Genomic DNA, 21999 nt, shown 5'->3' on the forward strand with positions numbered 1-21999 from the left:
ATCAATCAGAAGAGATCGAGATGGACACTTTATACTCATAACAGGAACAATTTGTCAGGATGATGTCTCAAACCTGAATATTTATGCCCCTAATATAAAAGCACCCATGTATGTAAAAGAAATATTACTAAAACTCAAGGCAGATATCAAACCACACACACTAGTAGTAGGAGACTTCAATACACCTCTCTCAGCAATGGACAGGTCAATCAGACAGAAACCTAATAGAGAAGTAAGAGAACTACTGGAGGTAATGAAGCAAATGGACTTAACAGACATCTATAGAACATTCCACCCAAATAGGAAAGAATATACCTTCTTCTCTGCAGCCCATGGAACCTTCTCGAAAATTGACCACATACTCGGAAACAAAGGAAACCTCCATAGATACAAAAAAATATCAGTGTCCACCTGCGTCTTATCAGATCACCACGGATTAAAGTTAGAATTCAACAACAATCCTACCCCCAGAAAGCCGACAAACTCATGGAAACTGAACAGTCAACTACTGAACCACACCTGGGTTAAGGAAGAAATCAAGAAGGAAATTAAAGTCTTCCTGGAATTCAATGAAAATAGAGAAACAACATACTCAAACCTATGGGACACTATGAAAGCAGTGCTAAGAGGAAAGTTCATAGCACTAAGTGCCCACTTAAAGAAAACAGAGAAAGCATACATCGGAGACTTAACAGCACACCTGAAAGCTTTAGAAAAAAAAGAAGCAGACACGCCCAGGAGGAGCAGAAGACTGGAAATAATCAAACTGAGGGCGGAAATCAACAAAATAGAAACGCAGAAAACAGTCCAAAGAATCAATGAAACAAAAAGCTGGTTCTTGGAGAAAATCAACAAGATCGACAAACCCCTATCCAAACTAATTAAACGACAGAGAGAGAACACGCAAATAAATAAGATCAGAAATGAAAAGGGGGACATAACCACAGACACAGAGGAAATTCAGAGACTCATTAGATCTTACTACAAAAGCCTGTATGCCGCAAAACTAGAAAATGCAAAAGAAATGGACATGTTTTTAGATAAGTGCCACATACCAAAGCTAAACCAAAACCAGGTGAACGATCTAAATAGACCTGTTAGTCGCGAAGAACTAGAAACCGTTATCAAAAATCTACCTTCCAAAAAAAGCCCAGGACCAGATGGTTTCAATGCAGAATTCTACCAGAACTTCCAAGAAGAGCTAATACCTATACTCCTTAATGTATTTCACAATAGAGAAACAGAAGAGTCATTGCCAAATTCCTTTTATGAAGCTACAGTTACCCTGATACCAAAACCACACAAAGACCCAACCAAGAAAGAAAATTACAGGCCTATCTCACTCATGAATATCGACGCAAAAATTCTCAATAAAATACTGGCAAACCGAATCCAAGAACACATTAGAAAAATTATCCATTATGATCAAGTAGGCTTCATCCCAGAGATGCAGGGCTGGTTCAACATACGAAAATCTATCAATGTAATCCAGCATATAAATCAACTGAAAGAAAAAAACCATATGATCATTTCATTAGTTGCTGAAAAAGCATTTGACAAAATTCAACACCCCTTTATGATAAAAATCTTGGAGAGATTAGGGATACAAGGGTCATACCTAAATATAATAAAAGCTATTCACAGCAAGCCGTCAGCTAACATTAAATTAAATGGAGAAAAACTCAAAGCCATCCCACTAAAATCAGGAACACGACAAGGATGTCCACTCTCTCCATACCTCTTCAATATAGTGCTTGAAATTCCAGCAATAGCAATAAGACAACATAAAGGGATCAAGGGGATTCGTATCGGAAAAGAAGAAGTTAAGCTCTCGTTATTTGCAGATGATATGATAGTATACATAAGCGACCCCAAAAACTCTTCCAAAGAACTCCTACAGCTGATAAACACCTTTAGTAATGTGGCAGGATACAAGATCAACTCCAAAAAATCAGTGGCCTTCCTATACACTAAGGATAAGGAAACAGAGAGGGAAATTAGAGAAGCATCACCTTTCACGATAGCCACAAATAGCATAAAATATCTTGGGGTAACACTGACCAAGGATGTGAAAGATCTATTTGACAAGAACTTTAAGTCTTTGAAGAAAGAAATTGAAGAGGACACCAGAAAATGGAAAGATCTTCCTTGTTCCTGGATTGGGAGGATCAACATAGTAAAAATGGCAATTCTACCAAAAGCAATCTATAGATTCAATGCAATCCCCATCAAAATCCCATCAAAATTCTTCACAGATCTGGAGAAGACAATAATCAACTTTATATGGAAAAACAAAAAACCCAGGATAGCCAAAACAAGCTTATACAACAAAGGAGCGTCTGGAGGCATTACCATCCCTGACTTCAAACTCTACTACAGAGCTACAGTATTGAAAACAGCTTGGTATTGGCATAAAAACAGAGACGTCGACCAATGGAATCGAATAGAAGACCCTGACATTAACCCACAAACCTATGAACACCTGATTTTTGATAAAGGAGCTAAAAGTATACAATGGACAAAAGAGAGCATCTTCAACAAATGGTGCTGGCAAAACTGGATGTCAACCTGTAGAAGAATGAAAATAGATCCATATCTATCACCATGCACAAAACTCAAGTCCAAATGGATTAAAGACCTCAATATCAGTCAGAACACACTAAACCTGATAGAAGAGAAAGTGGGAAGTACCCTACAACAGATGGGCACAGGAGACCACTTCTTACATACAACCCCAGCAGCACAGACATTAAGGACCTCATTGAATAAATGGGACCTCCTGAGTCTGAGAAGCTTCTGTAAAGCAAAGGACACTGTCGCTAAGACACAAAGGCAACCCACTAACTGGGAGAAGATCTTCACCAACCCCGCAACTGACAAAGGTCTGATCTCCAAAATATATTAAGAACTCAAGAAACTAGACTGTAAAAGGCTAACCAACCCAATTATAAAATGGGGCATTGAGCTGAACAGAGAATTCTCAACAGAAGAAGTTCAAATGGCCAAAAGACACTTAAGGTCATGCTCAGCTTCCTTAGCAATCAGGGAAATGCAAATCAAGACAACTTTAAGATACCATCTTACACCTGTCAGAATGGCGAAAATAAAAAACACCAATGATAGCCTTTGTTGGAGAGGTTTGGAGAAAGGGGTACACTCATCCATTGCTGGTGGGAATGCAAACTTGTGCAACCACTTTGGAAAGCAGTGTGGCGGTTTCTCAGGAAATTCGGGATCAACTTACCCCTGGACCCCGCAATACCACTCTTGGGAATATACCCAAGAGAGGCCTTATCATACAACAAAAGTATATGCTCTACTATGTTCATAGCAGCATTGTTTGTCATAGCCAGAACCTGGAAACAACCTAGATGCCCTTCAATGGAAGAATGGATGAAGAAAGTATGGAATATATACATATTAGAGTATTACTCAGCAGTAAGAAACAAGGACTTCTTGAATTTTGCATACAAATGGATGGAAATAGAAAACACTATCCTGAGTGAGGTAAGCCAGACACAAAAAGAGGAACATGGGATGTACTCACTCATATTTGGTTTCTAGCCATAAACCAAGGACATTGAGCCTATAATTAGTGATCCTAGAGAAGCTAAATAAGGAGAACCCAAAGAAAAACATATAGGCATCCTCCTGAATATTAACCTTCAGCAAGCGATGAAAGGAGACAGAGACAGAGACCCACGTTGGAGCACAGGACTGAATTCTCAAGGTCCAAATCAGGAGCAGAGGGAGAGAGAGCATGAGCAAGGAACTCAGGACCATGAGCGGTGCACCCACACACTGAGACAATGGGGATGTTCTACTGGGAACTCACCAAGACCAGCTGGCCTGGGTCTGGAAAAGCCTGGGATAAATCCGGACTCTCTGAACATAACGGACAATGAGGACTACTGAGAACTCAAGAACAATGGCACTGGGTTTCTGATCCTACTGCATGTACTGGCTTTGTGGGAGCCTAGGCAGTTTGGATGCTCAACTTACTAGACCTGGATGGAGGTGGGGGGTTCCTTGGACTTCCCACAGGACAGGGAACCCTGATTGCTTTTCGGGCTGAGGGGGGGGGACTTAATTAGGGGAGGGGGAGGGAAATGGGAGGCGGTGGCTGGGAAGAGACAGAAATCTTTAATAAATAAATAAATTAAAAAAAGAAGTTGGTTTAATGCAATGTTCTTATAGTGATATAATAACTTTAAGGTCTTCCCTAGTGCTCTGACCTGTCTAGCTACAGATTCTTGGCCTAACAATGGAGCCAGGTACAGGTTTCCTCTTGTGAAGTGCGATTTAAATCCAAGTGGAAAGTGGTTGGTTCCTCCTATGGTATTTGTATCAGTATTGCACTGGTGTAATTTTGAAACATTTTTGGTGAAAAAGACCAATGGCCTAAAGAGTAGATAAGCTGAATCCAGGACGTGGGAAGTAAAGTCAGTGGCAAAGAGGAAAAAGCCAGCAAAACTGAGTTAGAATAGAGCAAGGAAATTAAGATCTGGAACAAACAAAATAAGAAATGTTGAAAATGAAAAATACAATGAATCAGAACACACAGTGAAAAGCATTATTAAAATATTCAACTAAATAAAATGAATGAATGAAGGGACTATTATGAATAAAAACCAGGAACAGAAGACAAAGGTGGTGAATATTGAATCCAAACATTATTAATAAAATAAAAAGGAAATAAATGAGCATGAGCTCAATGGCCAAGACTTCTGGGAAAATATGTAGAGACCAAATCTCCAAACTCATGGGAAAAAGAAGGAACTGAGGAAAACATTAATGATGTAGAGACATTATTCAAAATATTATAGCAGAAATATTTTCAAATGTATATAAAGGAAGAAATATTTGAACACTAATGTTCCTTATAACTCTAAATAGACATGACCAGAAAATAACCAGTCTATGAGATATTGTATTCAGGATGTCAAAAACACAAAGCAAAGAAAAAGTGTGAAAGTCGTAAGGGAAAACCTCTATCTACAAAGACAGCAACATCAGAATAGCTTCAGACATTTCCCTTAGTCGTCCTCAAGCAGAAATGATGTTAACCAAGCACTGACAGCAGGTAATGTTAACCATGAGTGCTATGCCCAGAAAATTGCATTTTCAAATTGGTGGAGAAACAAAGTTATTTAAAACAAAACAAAACAAAACAAACAAACAAAAACCATGGGCTAAGGCAGTTCACAGCTGTCAAGCTAACACTGCAGTAGACATTAAAGGAATAACATACACAGAGGAATGTCAGTGTCTAGCATGTTGGGTCCCTGGGTAAGGGTCTTGCACAAATCAGGACACAGGGAATGCAGAGTAGGAACGACTGATAACAAGCTTTATTTCGTATGGCTTTTTTTTTTTACACTGTACCAATGACCGGGCTATGGCAGCTGCTGAGAAGAAACAGCTGCCATGCATAAATCATAGGGTTTTTCTAGCCCATCGTATCCACTGGAGAGCTGTACCTGCACAACAGCCTCCAGCAACCACAGGGCAGTTTGTATGGCTTTTTATACAGACTAAAAAGCATTACCTCAGTCTGGAAACCCCCCTTACCCACATTTCATGAGAAACGCTTACCTCACCTTGCAAGAAACAGCATCTAAATAAATAACAGTAATAAAAATGAGAAGAAGTCCATAGAAACAAGGCAAAAGTACACAGAAGCAAAGCACTTCCTTAATCTATATCTGGTAGAGCGTGAAGAACTGAGCTCAAAGGCCACTTCCTGATCCAGGGTACAGATTCTGACAGAATGTTTGAGAAATGGGCAGAGAATGTACGCTTTCCTCTATGCTTGGTTTGCCAAGCATCCGTTTCCCAACTTCATCTCATCTGTCCCAGGAGGAGCCTGCACTCGAAGCCAGTTCTGTGTCTCCACAGAGGAGGAGAAAAGTTCCAACCTATGAGAGAAAGAGCAAAAGATTCCATGCTCTTTCCATTTTTTCCAGGTCAAGCCCTCCCCCTCATGAACTATTGTGTAGAACTAGCCCCTAAATCCTAATATTTATAGGCAGCAAAAGCCTTTGCCCTTAAGCATTTTAAGGACATTAAAGGCCGTGGTGGCACACACCTTTAATCCCAGCACTTGGGAGGCAGAGGCAGGCAGATCTCTGTGAGTTTGAGACGAGCCTGGTCTACAAGAGCTAGTTCCAGGACAGGCTCCAAAACCACAGAGAAACCCTGTCTCAAAAAAAAAAAAAAAAAGACGTTAAAATCCACATTGTACGAGATTCAAATACGTTTAAGGAATGGGAAAGTTAACAAGCTCTACAGCAACTGTAAAGGAGCTACTGTCATTACACTGTTAATTGATCAAATATATGGTAGTCCCAAAGTGACTAGAGATAAAGAATTAGCTTTTATTATTTTTAAAGTTTCACAGAATGTGATATAATTATACTCATCTCACTCCTGCCGACTCTCCCACGATTCATTATATTCATCCCCCTCCCCTACACAGCCTGCTTTGTGTCTTAAACAAAACAAAACAATCAAGAGTCCAAACAAGCCCCTCTAAGACAAATTTATTATATGCAAATATGTTTAGATTTGAAACATAATTGAAAAATAAATTTAGATTTGAAGCTCGACTTTGCTCTGTTTATCAGGGCTACACTCCTACAGAAAACGGTCTCTCCTTCTCCCTGAAGCTAACAATTGTGAACACCATCATGGCTGGTGGTGGAGCTGTGTGACCACCTCCCCTCTCAAGTTTGGAGCTTGGTCCTGGTTGGGCTTGCTTAGGTTTAGTGTGTGCTGTCACCACCCATGGGTTCATATGTGCAGCTGTCCTGCAGTTCCTAAAAGACACTGTTTCTGTGTAGGCATCTACCACCTCTGGCTCTTACACAAAATCTGTCTCTGCTTCCACAATAATTCCTGAGCCTTGGAGAGGGGTTGTGGTAAATATTTTGCCTTTAGGGATGAGAACTCTGCATTTTCTTACACTGGGCACCTTGGCCAGTTGTGGGTCACTGAGAAAGTCACCATCCACTGAAAACAGAAGCTTCTCAGATGAGGCTTGAGAGATGTCCACTAGAAGTCACTTTTTAACTGTGTCCATTCAGCAAAGCAATTATGTTCTGCTCTAAGATCTATGATCTGTTTGTCTACAGGTTCTTAGTCTGAGAAGGTGCCAGGTATGAGTTTCATCTTATGGAGTAGTGAATGTTTTTCCCTTTCCACTTTCCACACATCATTGCTAGAATCCACTGTCCCCCTGCTTTTTTTTTTTTAACTTTTTCCCATTCTGACTGATGTGAGAAAAATCTCAAAAACAGTTTTAATTTACATTTTTCTGATGGCAAATGATATTGAACATGTATGTATTTTATAGTCATTTGTATTGCCTCTTTAGAGAACTCTATGTTTAGTTCTGTGCCCCACTTTCTCACTTGCTTCTTTGAATGTACTTTCTTTGCTTTGTAAATTTAATGTGTTGATGATTAGATGACACGGATGTCAGGAATAAGTAGAGTCGGTAGAGTAAGTCTGGGGTCTGCCTAGAGAAGGGGTGAACAGCGAAGATGGATGGACAGAGTTGAGGTTGGGGTGAGACCAGTCTCCCAGATTGAGGATGGGCAAGTGTGCTCAGTGGGTCTGGAAGTGCTTATTTGAGAGAGTTGAATATTCCTACCTGAAGAGCAGTATGCCAAAAGATGTGCAGGAAGGCAGGTGGGTTAGACACCGCGTGTACCTTAGCAGGTGGTGGAAGTTTATGGAGTTGCTGGTCTAGTGCTCCTCCCACAGAGGACTGGTCCTTGGGTTGCAGGGATGTGTCGGATAGTGTTGCAAATCTGGTGTCTGAGTAAAGGAGAACCTAAGGGTGTACAGTTGGATGGGTAGGGCTGGCAAGGTGGGTAGAGCTAAGTTGGGAGGAGTCTTAGGTACCTCAGATAAGGATGGAAGTTATGGATTCTTGGTCATAGAGGATGAGGCTAACAGCATAAGCTGGACCTCCCATGAAAAGGGGCACAGGAAGGCAGCCAAATAATTTGTCTCAAAGCTAGGGACATAGATCAGTGACAGAATGATTTCCTGTGTTGAATCCTAAATAAATAAAATGCTATGCATTAGGAAATTGCAATAATTCTATATCTACCTAATAATACTTTTACAAAATACATAAAGCCCAAACTGACTAGGCTTCAAAAAAGATCATTAAACAATAGTAGTTGGAGACTCTAGTAGCTTACTGGTCATAATGAGTAAGAACAATGAAAAGAGTAACAAAAGGAAAATAGACTCTAATGACACTATAAAACAAGGAGAACTCACAGCAGCCAGCCAGCCAGCCAAGGCCATATTCGTAAACATACAGAGACTATTCTTCAGAATGTGCAGGTTCCCAGTACAGAGAAACTCCACGAATATAAAGAGGTCTGAGGCAGATGAGGGAAAAATGCACCTTCAAGTGCTACTCACATCTGTTTAACAGCATAGGAACATTTGGAGACGATTTCCTACTGCATCAGTAGGTCAGATGCATGTGTTCACCCTTGCTGTGGCCCACTGTGGTCAGGACTGAATGTGCTTGAGACACAGCTGAGCTGCATCCCTGACCACAGCCATTTTATGTGGACGGCTGCCTTTTGCCATTCTTTCCCTTTTCTCCCAACCGTTTACAATTTCAGCAAACTGTGGCTTAAATGCTCATGTTAATTCAGTCCTCCCATCAGCTTTTCTGTTCATTCTAAGCTGAATATTTCTGCTTTAGGAGAGAGTATATATTGAGAAATGAAGATAAAAATATAAAAGAGACATAAACTATGAGATGTTCTGTTGTGATTTCTGGGCGTCTTGGGTCTGGGAAAGGCCACAGCCACCCAGCTGAAGGTTTGTGTACTGGCTGCAGGTGTGTGGGGAGCACTGTGTATCTACAGCACAGAAATAAGTGCCTGAGTCTGTGGTCTGGCAGGAGGAAATGTACAAAGAGCTGCGGCGTTCCTGAGTGACTGTCGTGGACTTCAGTCTTCCACTCTGCTTTGTTCCAGAAGGATTGTAAATCAGGCTGATGAGGTGTCCCCCAGGACCTTGGTGAAACCACTGCACTTGGGTTGCAGAGGTGGAAAAGTTGCACTGCAGCTCTGTGCTCTCTCCCTCCTGCAGAACCAAGGTCACAGGACTCTGCTTCACTTGCTGCCCTTTCACCCCTGATTAGAAACAGAGAAGAGACACAGGTGGAGATCACTGAACATCCACAGAACCCTGGACCCTGCCCCCAATATCCTCTGGGAAGGTGGGAGCTCTGCAGGATGCCTGAGCTGCTTCCTCACCCCTCCATGTGCTGAACAGAATCCTCTCTGTCCCCTGAATGTGGACAGCCAGACTCACAGCAAATCTGGGTGTACAGCAGCCCCAGCAGAAAGCACAGCTGCCTCTTCATCGTCCTTGTCTGGATGCTGGAGACAGAAGTAAGTAATCAACTCCTGGGCTGTGGTGTCAGGATGGCTGTTGAAGTGTCCCTCCTCCTGGAACCAGTCAGCTCCACCCAGCAACTCTGCCAGATCAAACTCTGCTGAGTTCCCTTCCAGTCTTATGAGCTTGGAGCTCCTCCTAAACCAGACCTGAATGAGAGTCTGCATGGAGTGCAGTGGATGGAGATGGTCCTTCTTTGATGACATTGGTGTTGTAAGACATGTGAGGGATCCCTGAGGAATAAGGGACCAGTTTCTTCTAAGAAGAAAATGTCTCAACAGGGGTATGGTATATAAAAACAGCTAATTTTTTTTTTTTTTTTGGTTTTTCGAGACAGGGTTTCTCTGTGGCTTTGGAGCCTGTCCTGGAACTCGCTCTATAGACCAGGCTGGTCTCGAACTCACAGAGATCCGCCTGCCTCTGCCTCCCGAGTGCTGGGATTAAAGGCGTGCGCCACCATCGCCCGGCAAAAACAGCTAATTATTATATCCAGAAATTAGATGCATGCTTTGACTAAAATATCTTTATTGATCTTTGGATTAATTTAAAGGAGATGATCTAATCATACAGAGTAATGAGATAATTATTATTATATAATTTGAATTTAATGATCTCCTTTTCTTGGGATAGATAAAAATTTGTGCATTTGGACACTCCTGTTACAATCAAAGACCCATAAGGAGAAGGTGGGGTGACAAAAACAAATCAAAGTCGATGAGTTCCAGAGTGACAGGGGCAGGAGGGCCAGTATGCCACAGCACACGGTGACTGCAGGGAACCATGCCCTGTGTGTTTGTAATAGACAGGCATTGTAAAGTTTTACAGATCATGTCAAATCCTTGAAAGTGCCTGAGACTGGGACCCTCCTCTCTTACTCTGCAAGTCTCACGTGGTTTGTGTACAGTTCTGCAGTTGTGACTCAGGACAGAGGAACACCCAGCTCCCTCCGTTCCATTGGCAGAGGACCTCCGGTAGGAGTTTCCGTCCTTCCTTCCTCAGCCTGAAAGCCCTCCATGCCCTAGACTGGCTGGCTTCCTGGTGTGAACTTCAGGAAGCACTGGACGCTCAGGGAAGGGTGTTGTACATGCAGGAAAGGACCATGAGGGACAAGAGATGAGGAGCTGCCTCTCAGTTCCAGAGCAGCTGCTGCTAATACACAGATGCAGCCATCAGGCTAGGGCACCGCCTGGGCTCTGCAGCCTCCTGCAGCTTTAGTGCTGTGTGGGGAACTCAGTCAACAGGAAAGTCTCTGTTCAGAGCGAGGCAGCACGGTGTTTCTTCTGTGAAGATAGACTAAAGCAGAGTGAGGCTCACAGAGCACTCTGAGCTTCAGGATGGACAGCAAGGTCACCATGTGAGCAAGAAGCAGCTCCTTTTTTTCCTGGGAGATCTCCAGAAAATAAATATAACCAGGACACCAAGAGAAATGTACAGGGGTTGCTCTGAGCTTAAGGATACTTAGATATCTTCATCATAGGGAGATCAAAGGGACTGGCAGGAAGAGCCATTCTTGCCCATCAGCTTTCCTCTGGCATTTGAGAGTCTTTTTCCATTGTTATCTAAAATATGCTGAATCAAAAGACTCTTGCTATAGCAGAAGAGAAAGAAGGTTTTTGAATCTTTGTTCTATTCTACAGAAAAGTCATTTGCTGTTTGGAAACAGTGTCCCCTGTGGGCAGATTTACAAAATAGGAAGTTTAGAATTATGTTGTGATTCTTGTGGTCTGGTTAGTCTTGTCAACATGACACAAACTAGTGTCACCTGGGACTAGAAAACCTCAACACAAAAATTGCCTCCATCAGGTTGGCCTGCGTGCATTCTGTGGGGCATTAGCTTGATTAATGTGGGAGGGCCTCCCTCACTGTGAGTCTTGCCATCCTGAATTGTATAAGATAGCATGCTGAACAAATCATGGGAAGTCAGCCAATAAACATCATTTCTTCATGGTTCTTCTTCCATTTCTGCCTGGATTCCATGCCCAGACTTTCTTCAATGACTGACTACAGACTCTAAGTTGAAATAGACCCTCTCCTTTTCAAGTTTCTTTGGTCAATGTTTTATTTTAACAACATGGAAAGTAAATGAAACAGAAAATTGGTGCCCATTCTGATGGATATGACCATGTGGTGTTTCATACTTTAAAGTATGTTTTATATTTGAAAAGTAGAGGATTTGGATCTTTTGGCCGTGGTTAATAGGATGCTGAGGGAGTTTGCATGGTAAGAATACTAACAATGGATGCCCTGTTTGCAAAGTTTCAGAGGGATGCTTGAGAGTCCCCCACAATCTCTGGAATATTCATGTGCAATTTTGAGTTAAGAATCTGTAGTTTCTGCCTCTGAAGCGAAACTTTTGCTTTACTGAGATAGTTTATGCTAGTGAGATGGATCTGAAAAATTATCTGTGATTAATAAGATACCAGTATTATTAAGATGAAATCTAAGAAGTATTTAATCAGCGTTTATACACAGATATGATTAGAGGGGACCAAAACTGTATCTTAAGATGGCAACCAAATTTGGTCAATAATATATAAATGTCTTTCAAGAAAAGCATAATGACTGAAGAGGTCATATAGAAAGAATTGAAGGCTTGTGGTCTTGAGGTAAGGACAGAGTCTCTGAAGATAATGCCAGAGGCTATTAATAAAGGTAAAGCCTCAGTTGTAGTACAGACCCCAGCGTGATAAAGATGTCATGACTTCTGCGGATGACCACCAACACTGTAGCAGTCATGGAGTGGAGATTGCCTAAGCACGGGGGAAGCTATGTGTGCCTTGGATTGAAGAGCCAGGTAAATTGAACTGTCCAAGCCTCTGGAACCCAGAAGATCACGAGTGAGCTCCAGAGTCTGGAGACTGAGTGATATTATCTGATTTGCACTGGAGATTGGTGGGTTTGCTTTGATCTGACTGTAACTGTACATATATATATATATATATATATATATATATATATATTCTTGCCTTTGAATCTGAGAGAGGGTTTGGGTATTTTAAAGAGATTGAACTTTTAAAGTGTTCAAATATTTTAGAGACTGTAAGACTTCTAAAGTTATGCCCTGCTTTATATCGTGATATTAACATGAGATCTTAGAAATAAGAAAGGAAAGTTTTTTTTTAAATAATGATGTCTGTGTGACAAATTGATAAAGGATAAATTCTATGGTTGATTTTGTCATCCTGATACAAATGAGAGTCACCTGGGATGAAGGAACCCCAATTAAGTATTTTCTTCCTTCAGATTATCGTGTGGGAATGTCTCTGGAGGTACTTTCTTAATTATTGATTGATCTGGAACTTCCCAGCTCATTGTGGACAATTCCACTACTGGACAGTTTCATGGCCCTGGCTTGTATGAGAGGGCAAGTTGAGAAAGCCACAAAAAGCAACACAAAAAGTAGCATTCCTCCCTGGTTCTGCTAAATCTTTAAAATTTTACATCCTGACTACAGCCTCTCCTACCTCTGTTTCTCACATTTTCTCTTCCATTCCCCCGTCCAGCCCCCAATGTACCCCTCCTCTGTACTTACCCAGAAAGGGACACACTTCCCCTGGGCATCACCAAACCATGGCCTATTAAGCTGCCATAAGACCAAGTGCCTCCCCCTGTGTTCATTCTTGGCAAGGCAATTCAGCATGAGGAATAGGTTCCCAAGAGTCAGCAAAAGCACCAGGGGCAGCCCTGCTCTTATTGTCAGGCATTCTGCAAATATAGTAAGCTACATATATGCAGAAGGCCAATGTAGATCCCATGCAGGCTTCCTTGTTGTAGAATATTAGCTTAAGATGTGTTACATTTGTTTATAGTGTGGAACATTTGTTTATTGCTGCAAAGATGTGTTGTATTTGCTTAACTCTGTGTTACTTTGCCTGTCTAAAACACCTGATTGACCTAATAAAAACCTGGAAATTCAATAGTTAGGCAGGAGAGAGAAATGGGTGGGGCTGTCAGGAAGAGAGAATATGAAGGAGGAGAAAGCTAGGCTAGAAAAAAACAGAGAGGAGAGAGGAGAAAGTAAAAGGGGGGGATAAGAAGCAAAGAAAGTTTATAGAATAAAGAAAGATAAAAACCTAGAGGCAAAGCATAGTTAAAGAGAAACAGGACAATTTACATTAGAAAAGCTATCTAGAAACAAACCAAGTTAAGGCGAGGCATTCATAAGTAAGAATAAGTTTCTGTGTATTTATTTGGGAGCTGGGTGGCAGGCAGAAAAAAAAATAAAACCTCAACTACATTTTGGTGTACCAACATGAGGCTTGAATATCCACATAAGGCCTCATAAAGCTAAGAAAAACAAACGAATAAACAAATAAAAAACCAAACCAAAACAAAACAAAAAACGGATAAGGCTTCTGTAAGAAACTATGCCATATAGGAAAGCACTTAAAATAGCCTTTTACATGCTAATTAGAAAAACATGAAGTGAAAACACCTTCCACAGTGCAGGACCCTGGCATTTCAGAGCTGGGGGATTGAATGCAGTTCTTGTCACCTACCTCCCACTGGCTTGTAAGCTTTAGATTTGGCTGCTGAAGACCTTAGAAGTGGGCAGAGCCAGCCACCGAAGCCACAGTGATGGTCCTAGACACCAGTTTATCACTTTAAAGGCTCATGCAGTCACAAAAGCAACAAACAAACAAACAAACAAAAAACTAGAGCTATGTAGTAAAAGAGGTCCAGATGGAAAAAAATACTCTAAACAGGTTTCAGTGTGTTTAAAAATGGAGGCTTAAGAAAGGAAAGATAAAGGATATACACAGTCATAGAAAGAATAAATATTTCAAAAATAATCAAGTCTTTAAAGAGAGAAGTAAAATAACATGTAAAAGAATAAGCCACATACAGATGGGAAATACGCAGTAAGTCTGGATCCTGTTTATTGTTGCATTGACTTTACATTTTTTGATAGCTGAGAAGCAAATGACACCTGCTAAGAGACATGGGATTGAAAGAAAAACTGCTGAAATAAACTGAAATAAACCAGCCTAGATATTGTAAGAATGCCTTAACTTTAAAATGAAAGTAAAATGGAAGCAAAAAATGCTTTGAAGAAGAGGTGTAGATACTTTCAGGGTTAATATGGATCAGGTTTGATTGGGGGAGACTGCCTGAATCTTGACAGGTAATATGTATCAACAAAGGTTGCAGCTGGTCTTCCCAGGACATGGTTATTATCTCAATTTTCCCAGGGACTCCTAAAGACGACATCATCCACAGGCAATAGGAAGCAGTCTAGAGAAGATGGTGCCCATATTCCCAAGAGGTGGGAGAGGTGTTTGTTGGTTATTTGGTGGATTGTGGATGTTTGTTACCATTTAGGAGGATATAGAAATAGAGGAAATTGATAACTATTTATCTCAGATATTTTGCATTGGCATGGCTTTTGGCATGTTGATACAAATTTAAAGCTTTTTTGTTTTGTTACAAAACAATATATGTTTCTCTTTTGTTTGGGATATTGTGCTTATGCAGTTCATTTAGAAATGCAATGTATTATGATTATGAGCTGGGCGCCAGGCGGATTCACTCATCTTTCTAAGATTCCCAGATCATATTATTTGGGATGGCTAAAGTTCTTGAGGCATCTCTCAAGTGTGCTGAGATTATGAAAAGCAACCATATAATTGAAATCTATGTAAAGCAGTCTCTCCCTCCCCCCCTCGCTCCTACCTTTCTCTCTCTCCATATATCCCATGTGTATGCTTTATGTGTATGTGATGTGGGATTCCCTTCTGTATGCTGTGAATGCGTTTTATTACCAATGGTTAATAAAGAAGCTGCTTTGGCTTATGGCAGGGCAGAATAGAAGTATGTGACAAAGCTAAACTGAATGCTGGGAGAAAGAAGGAAAGAAGGCAGAGCCAGGCAGGCACCTCTCCTCTCTCTTTTGTATTTCTCTACTCCCTGTCAAATTCATGCCCTCCTTTTTTAAACTATTATTGTTACATGCACACACACATTGTAATAAGTTATATGCATGTTATATGTAATATATAATACATAAGAATAGATCTATAAGTACAGCCTGCTGAGTCTATTGAGTGTTTATTATGTATATGTGCTTTTAGGAATGACCATTTGTATAGGCTAGTTTTATTTTGAGGTGGTGTTGGGGATTGAACTAGGGGACTCATAGTTACACAATAAGCACTTTAATGACCAAGCTTATGCCTCCAGTCTTTCAAGATCTCCTATGTTACCATGTCATTTGGTATAAGGAAACATCAAGTATACTGAACCTGTGTCTTTTTGTGTAGAACAAAATGATAACAAGGGCAAGCATTGCAAAGCTCATGGGTTGTGGTCAGGTCAAACTAGAGTAAGACAAAGGCAATGTCTACAAATAGATGAGTAACAGGGATAATGAGCAAGGATCTGAAATCCTTTGCATCAAATGTAGTTTGTGTCTATCTACTTTCATTGTCTTTTCAGAACAAAAGCATAGACTATTACACTGGATGCAGAATAGAAAGCCAGGTAAGCAGTTGGAGGATAGAACAGCTTAAAGGGCAGACTGATTTTACTTTCCTCCACTGCCCCACACAGACCTAACAAAACACTCTAGGCAGGGATGCCTTAATAACAAAGTAAAGCTATTATGAGCGAGGTCAAGATCTCAGAGATGTGGGGTGGGTGATGAATAATTTCAGCAACCCCCTAAGATAACAGGAAACTCACTAGACTGTAGCAGAGGCTGGAGCCTGATGGTCATTGTCAATCACCATGTTTACAGAAGTTAGAATAACCCTCGGGTGTCCGGCAGTCTGGAATAATAGGTTCATGGTCCATGTACTCTATTATGTTTTCTGTGCATTGCCCTGTCCACCTTTAACATGCTTGCAACCTAAATCAGTCAGGACTTGAATGTAAAGTGAAACCATTCACTGTTGGATAACCCATTGGCCCGCTCACTAGACTCTGAGGAATAGTTGGGTTTGCCCCGTCACCTCTTTCCTCCTCTGAAAGCAAGGCCCTGTGCCAAGGGGCACAGTATCAAGGTCATAACTTTTCTAAAAACTTGGCCTGCCACACTAGTATTCCATTTGTGAACTTGGGGTCCTTGGTCTTTGTAGCCTAGCTGAGGCTCTTACTTTGAAGGGGCCTAACCCAGGTATAATGTCCTTAATTCCACTAGGGATGGGAAATTATTCTCACATTATAAGGAGGATTTAGAGTCTCTATGACTAATAAGCCTCTCTGCCTGACTCCTCAACTAGACAGTATCAGTAGCAGAGCAAACTAGCTGGCAAAGTTCAGAGTGATCACATGTCCTCAGCCTAGCATATGAAAGAAAGAACATTGCTAATGTCTTGTGAAAGAATTAATAGCATCAATTCAATGAGACCACTTTACTTAAGTATTAATGCCTGTTCTCACCTCAATTTTCCTTTCACCTCTTTTGATGCTCTAACTTCCTCTCTCTTTTCCTCCCTCCGCTTATCTGTCTTCTCCCTCCACTTTACTTAAGTATTAATGCCTGTTCTCACCTCAATTTTCCTTTCACCTCTTTTTTTTTATAATAGTAAAATGTTTAAATGAAAGTTTTTTTATTACAAAAAAAGTACACGCTTCAAAAACATGACTGAGACAACTCATAAAGCAAGCTATTTGCACTTTCAGGACCTCTAGTGAACACTGCTGACACTCAACAGAACAGGGGACTGCAGGCTGTTACTGCTCAGGAGCCCTTCCCTGGGCTCCAGTGAAGCTTTTATTCCAAGCTAGTTCAGGGCTCAAAGCGGGCACAGAGATGCAACGAACTGGAGGAGCAATTCTCATCACTCTCACCAAATGTGCTAGGGGGCAGAAAGTCTCAGGACTGAATGGGGCTGGTTGCATAATTCCCTTGACAGTGCTAAACTAAACTGCTCTGCCCCCACCGCAGGGGTGGGAAACACCAGGACTTCTTGCCCTAGGCATTCCTCTGCAGATGGAGGTCTTCCTCCCAGGGGAGTAAAGAGAACCAATTAGGCCAGCTCCCCCATGAGCAAGCTGTGATTTTATAGATCTCCTCATACAGTTGCTGCAATTGTTGTGGGACCAGGTCCCTAACACTGAATCTCACTCAGCAGAAACTGTTCACAGCCAATGCTCCGCTTCAGCAGCAAATAATCAATGGCAGCTATGACTATAGTTTGGTTTAGGCTTAACAGTTGCAGATTGCCATCGAAAGTAGATGGCAATCTTCAGTAACTGTGTGTGTTAGCTGAAGAAAGCAAAAATGGAAGAACTCTGCCTATGGAGCAGGGTTTCTCAACCTATGGGTCATGACTGGGACAGGGGGTCAAGCAGCCCTTTCACAGGGACCTAAGACCATCAGAAAAAAAACCACAGATATTTATATTACAATTCATAACCGTAGCAAAATTACAATTATAAAGTAACAATGAAAACAATTTAATTTTTCCAGCATGAGGTACTTTATAAAAGAATCAAAGCCTTAGGAAGGTTGAGAACTACTGCTCTAGAGCAATATCCTGAGAAATTAGCTGGCAATTTGTGAAGGTTGAACAATTATACAAAAAGGACCATCCAAACGGGCAAGCTTTAAGAGACATTTCTCTCCATAGTACGGCTATGAGGTGCAAAGTCAGAATTAACTCAGTAAAAACATAAGCATGAGCTAGCACTGAAAAATCAATTGGTAAGACTGAGTTAAATATCAAAATTGGATCATCTGAAGTGACATTGTCACCCATGACACTAACATGGTCGTCATAGCTTATTGACACTCAAATCAGATTTTGAGAAAGATGATGAACAGATTGTCTCTTCTGAGTATGAAATGAGGTTTTTGACTGCCAAGTTTTTTTGTTAACTGAAAGCAAGAGCCGGTCCAAAATAAGAAGTTTACTTTTAAAGTTGCATAAGTGTGTAAGTATCCAGATTCCCCTTCTTAAATTGTTCAGACGTATAATTTCTTGCATCAGATACAAAGGCAGGGTCTTTAAAGTTATCAAAATTTACATTATTTTTTTAGTTTGATCAGAGATAAACTTCCAACTGCCTCACAGACAATTTGGCTAAATATCACTAACCCATCTTTCTAACCATCGAGTAAGGTCAGTAATAGTTTCATTATATATGAAAGTAGAACTTAACAACAGTGGAGAACCAATTCTAGAAGAATTCATGCTAGAGACAGATGATTGACAAATTCCTTCTTTTTTGCAAACATGAATACCAGTTAATCTCATGAGGAACACTGTTGTGGAGGTGACAGCTCATCCTGTCCCCTAGATTAGGTTCTCAGGCTCTCGTGTGAGGTTCCCCCCACACACACTATCCTCAAGTGGGTGGTGATGCTTGCTACATGAGAGCCTTCATTCTTCTTTAGGGATAATGATGAACATCCTTTAGCATGACTCTTCAAGGGCATCCTCATAATGGAAATTTTGTTAATTCATGACAATGTTTTTACTTCTTCCTGCTGGCACCCAAACACCCTTTACATCTTCTGTAGTAATACAAGCATCACCCTAACCTGTAGTTGGACCTTTATATCAGGACCACCAGCCAGCTCCCAAATGGCTTCACAGAGGTTTTTATTAATTATAAATGCTCAGGTGATAGCTTGGGCTTGTTACTAACTAGCACTTACATCTTAAATTGACCCATATTTCTTATCTATGCTGTACCACAGAGCAGTATCTTCTTCAGCACCCCATATTCATCCCCTGCTTACACTGTGTCTCCTGGTGACTCTGTACTCTCTTTTTTTTATTTTTAATTTATTTATTTATTAAGGATTTCTGCCTCGTCCGCACAACCGCTTCCCATTTCCCTCCCCCTCCCCCGATCAAGTCCCCCTCCCTCATCTGCTCAAAGAGCAATCAGGGTTCCCTGACCTGTGGGAAGCCCAAGGACTGCCCACCTCTATCCAGGTCTCGTAAGGTGCGCATTAAAACTGCCTAGGCTCCCACAAAGCCAGTACGTGCAGTAGGATCAAAAACCCACTGCAATTGTTCTTGAATTCTCAGTATTCCTCATTGTCCGCTATGTTCAGCTAGTCCGGATTTATCCCATGCTTTTTCAGACCTAGGCCAGCTGGCCTTGGTGAGATCCCAATAGAACATCCCCATTGTCTCAGTGTGTGGGTGCACCCCTTGTGGTCCTGAGTTCCTTGCTCGTGCTCCGTCTCCATCTGCTCCTGATTTGGACCTTGAGGTTTCTGTCCGGTGCTCCCATGTGGGTCTCTGTCTCTGTCTCCTTTCATCGCTTGCTGAAGGTTAATATTCATGAGGATGCCTATGTGTTTGTCTTTGATTCACCTTCTTATTTAGCTTCTCTAGGAACATGAATTATAAGCTCAATGTCCTTTATTTATGGCTAGAAACCAAATATGAGTGAGTACATCCCATGTTCCTCTTTTTGGGTCTGGCTTACCTCACTCAGGATAGTGTTTTCTATTTCCATCCATTTGTATGCAAAATTCAAGAAGTCCTTGTTTTTTACTGCTGAGTAATACTCTAATATGTATATATTCCATACTTTCTTCATCCATTCTTCCGTTGAAGGGCATCTAGGTTGTTTCCAGGTTCTGGCTATTACAAACAATGCTGCCATGAACATAGTTGAGCATATACTTTTGTTGTATGATAGGGCCTCTCTTGGGTATATTCCCAAGAGTGGTATTGCTGGATCCAGGGGTAGGTTGATCCCGGATTTCCTGAGAAACCGAAACACTGCTTTCCAGAGTGGTTGCACAAGTTTGCATTTCCACCAGCAATGGGTGAGTGTACCCCTTTCTTCACAACCTCTCCAGCAAAGGCTATCATTGGTGTTTTTTATTTTAGCCATTCTTACAGGTGAAGGTGGTATCTTAAAGTTGTCTTGATTTGCATTTCCCTGATCGCTAAGGAAGTTGAGCATGACCTTAAGTGTCTTTTGGCCATTTGAAGTTCTTCTGTTGAGAATTCTCTGTTCAGATCAGTGCCCCATTTTATAATTGGGTTGATTAGCCTTTTACGGTCTAGTTTCTTGAGTTCTTTATATATTTTGAAGATCAAACCTTTGTCAGTTGCAGGGTTGGTGAAGATCTTCTCCCAGTCAGTGGGTTGTCTTTTTGTCTTAGTGACAGTGTCCTTTGCTTTACAGAAGCTTCTCAGCCTCAGGAAGTCCCATTTATTCAATGATGCCCTTAGTGTATGTGCTGCTGGGGTTATACGTAGGAAGTGGTCTCCTGTGCCCATGTGCTGTAGAGTACTTCCCACTTTCTCTTCTATCAGGTTCAGTGTGTTCGAACTGATATTGAGGTCTTTAATCCATTTGGATTTGAGTTTTGTGCATGGTGATAGATATGGATCTATTTTCATTCTTCTACAGATTGACATCCAGTTTTGCCAGCACCATTTGTTGAAGATGCTCTCTTTTTTCCATTGTATACTTTTAGCTCCTTTATCGAAGATCAGGTGTTCATAGGTTTGTGGGTTAATGTCAGGGTCTTCTATTTGATTCTATTGGTCGACTTCTCTGTTTTTATGCCAATACCAAGCTGTTTTCAATACTGTAGCTCTGTAATAAAGTTTGAAGTCAGGGATGGTAATGCCTCCAGACAATCCTTTATTGTATAAGCTTGTTTTGGCTATCCTGGGTTTTTTGTTTTTCCATATAAAGTTGATTATTGTCTTCTCCAGATCTGTGAAGAATTTTGATGGGATTTTGATGGGGATTGCATTGAATCTATAGATTGCTTTTGGTAGAATTGCCATTTTTACTATGTTGATCCTTCCAATCCAAGAGCAAGGGAGGTCTTTCCATTTTCTGGTGTCTTCTTCAATTTCTTTCTTCAAAGACTTATAGTTCTTGTCAAATAGATCTTTCACTTCCTTGGTTAGATTTACCCCAAGATATTTAATGCTATTTGTGGCTATCGTGAAAGGTGATGCTTCTCTGATTTCCCTCTCTGCTTCCTTATCCTTAGTGTATAGGAAGGTAACTGATTTTTTGGAGTTGATCTTGTATCCTGCCACATTACTAAAGGTGTTTATCAGCTGTAGGAGTTCTTTGGTAGAATTTTTGGGGTTGCTTATGTACACTATCATATCATCTGCAAATAACGAAAGCTTAACTTCTTCCTTTCCAATACGAATCCCCTTGATATCCTTATGTTGTCTTATTGCTATTGCTAGAATTTCAAGCACTATATTGAAGAGGTATGGAGAGAGTGGACATCCTTGTCGTGTTCCTGATTTTAGTGGGATGGCTTTGAGTTTTTCTCTGTTTAATTTAATGTTAGCTGTTGTCTTGCTGTAAATAGCTTTTATTATATTTAGGTAGGACCCTTGTATCCCTATTCTCTCCAAGACCTTTATCATAAAGGGGTGTTGAATTTTTTCGAATGCTTTTTCAGCATCTAGTGAAATGATCATATGGTTTTTTTCTTTCAGTTTATTTATATGGTGGATTACATTGATAGATTTGCGTATGTTGAACCAGCCCTGCATCTCTGGGATGAAGCCTACTTGATCATAATGGATAATTTTTCTTATGTGTTCTTGGATTCGGTTTGCCAGTATTTTATTGAAAATTTTGCGTCGATGTTCATGAGTGAGATCGGTC

At 40.9% G+C, this 21999-nt stretch overlaps 1 non-coding gene and 1 gene segment (V, D, J or C); both read right to left on the minus strand.

Moving 5' to 3' along the window:
• Positions 1–21999, minus strand: part of LOC121435073 — a 347534-nt gene that overhangs the window by 222637 nt on the left and 102898 nt on the right.
• LOC121435159 lies at positions 5378–5510 on the minus strand. The gene has a single exon (XR_005972547.1). It is a non-coding gene; the product is annotated as a small nucleolar RNA SNORA84 (small nucleolar RNA).

This window comes from Microtus oregoni, unplaced genomic scaffold (assembly GCF_018167655.1).
Source record: "Microtus oregoni isolate MIOR12 unplaced genomic scaffold, Mior012 000045F_ref0000178, whole genome shotgun sequence".
Lineage (NCBI taxonomy): Eukaryota > Metazoa > Chordata > Mammalia > Rodentia > Cricetidae > Microtus > Microtus oregoni.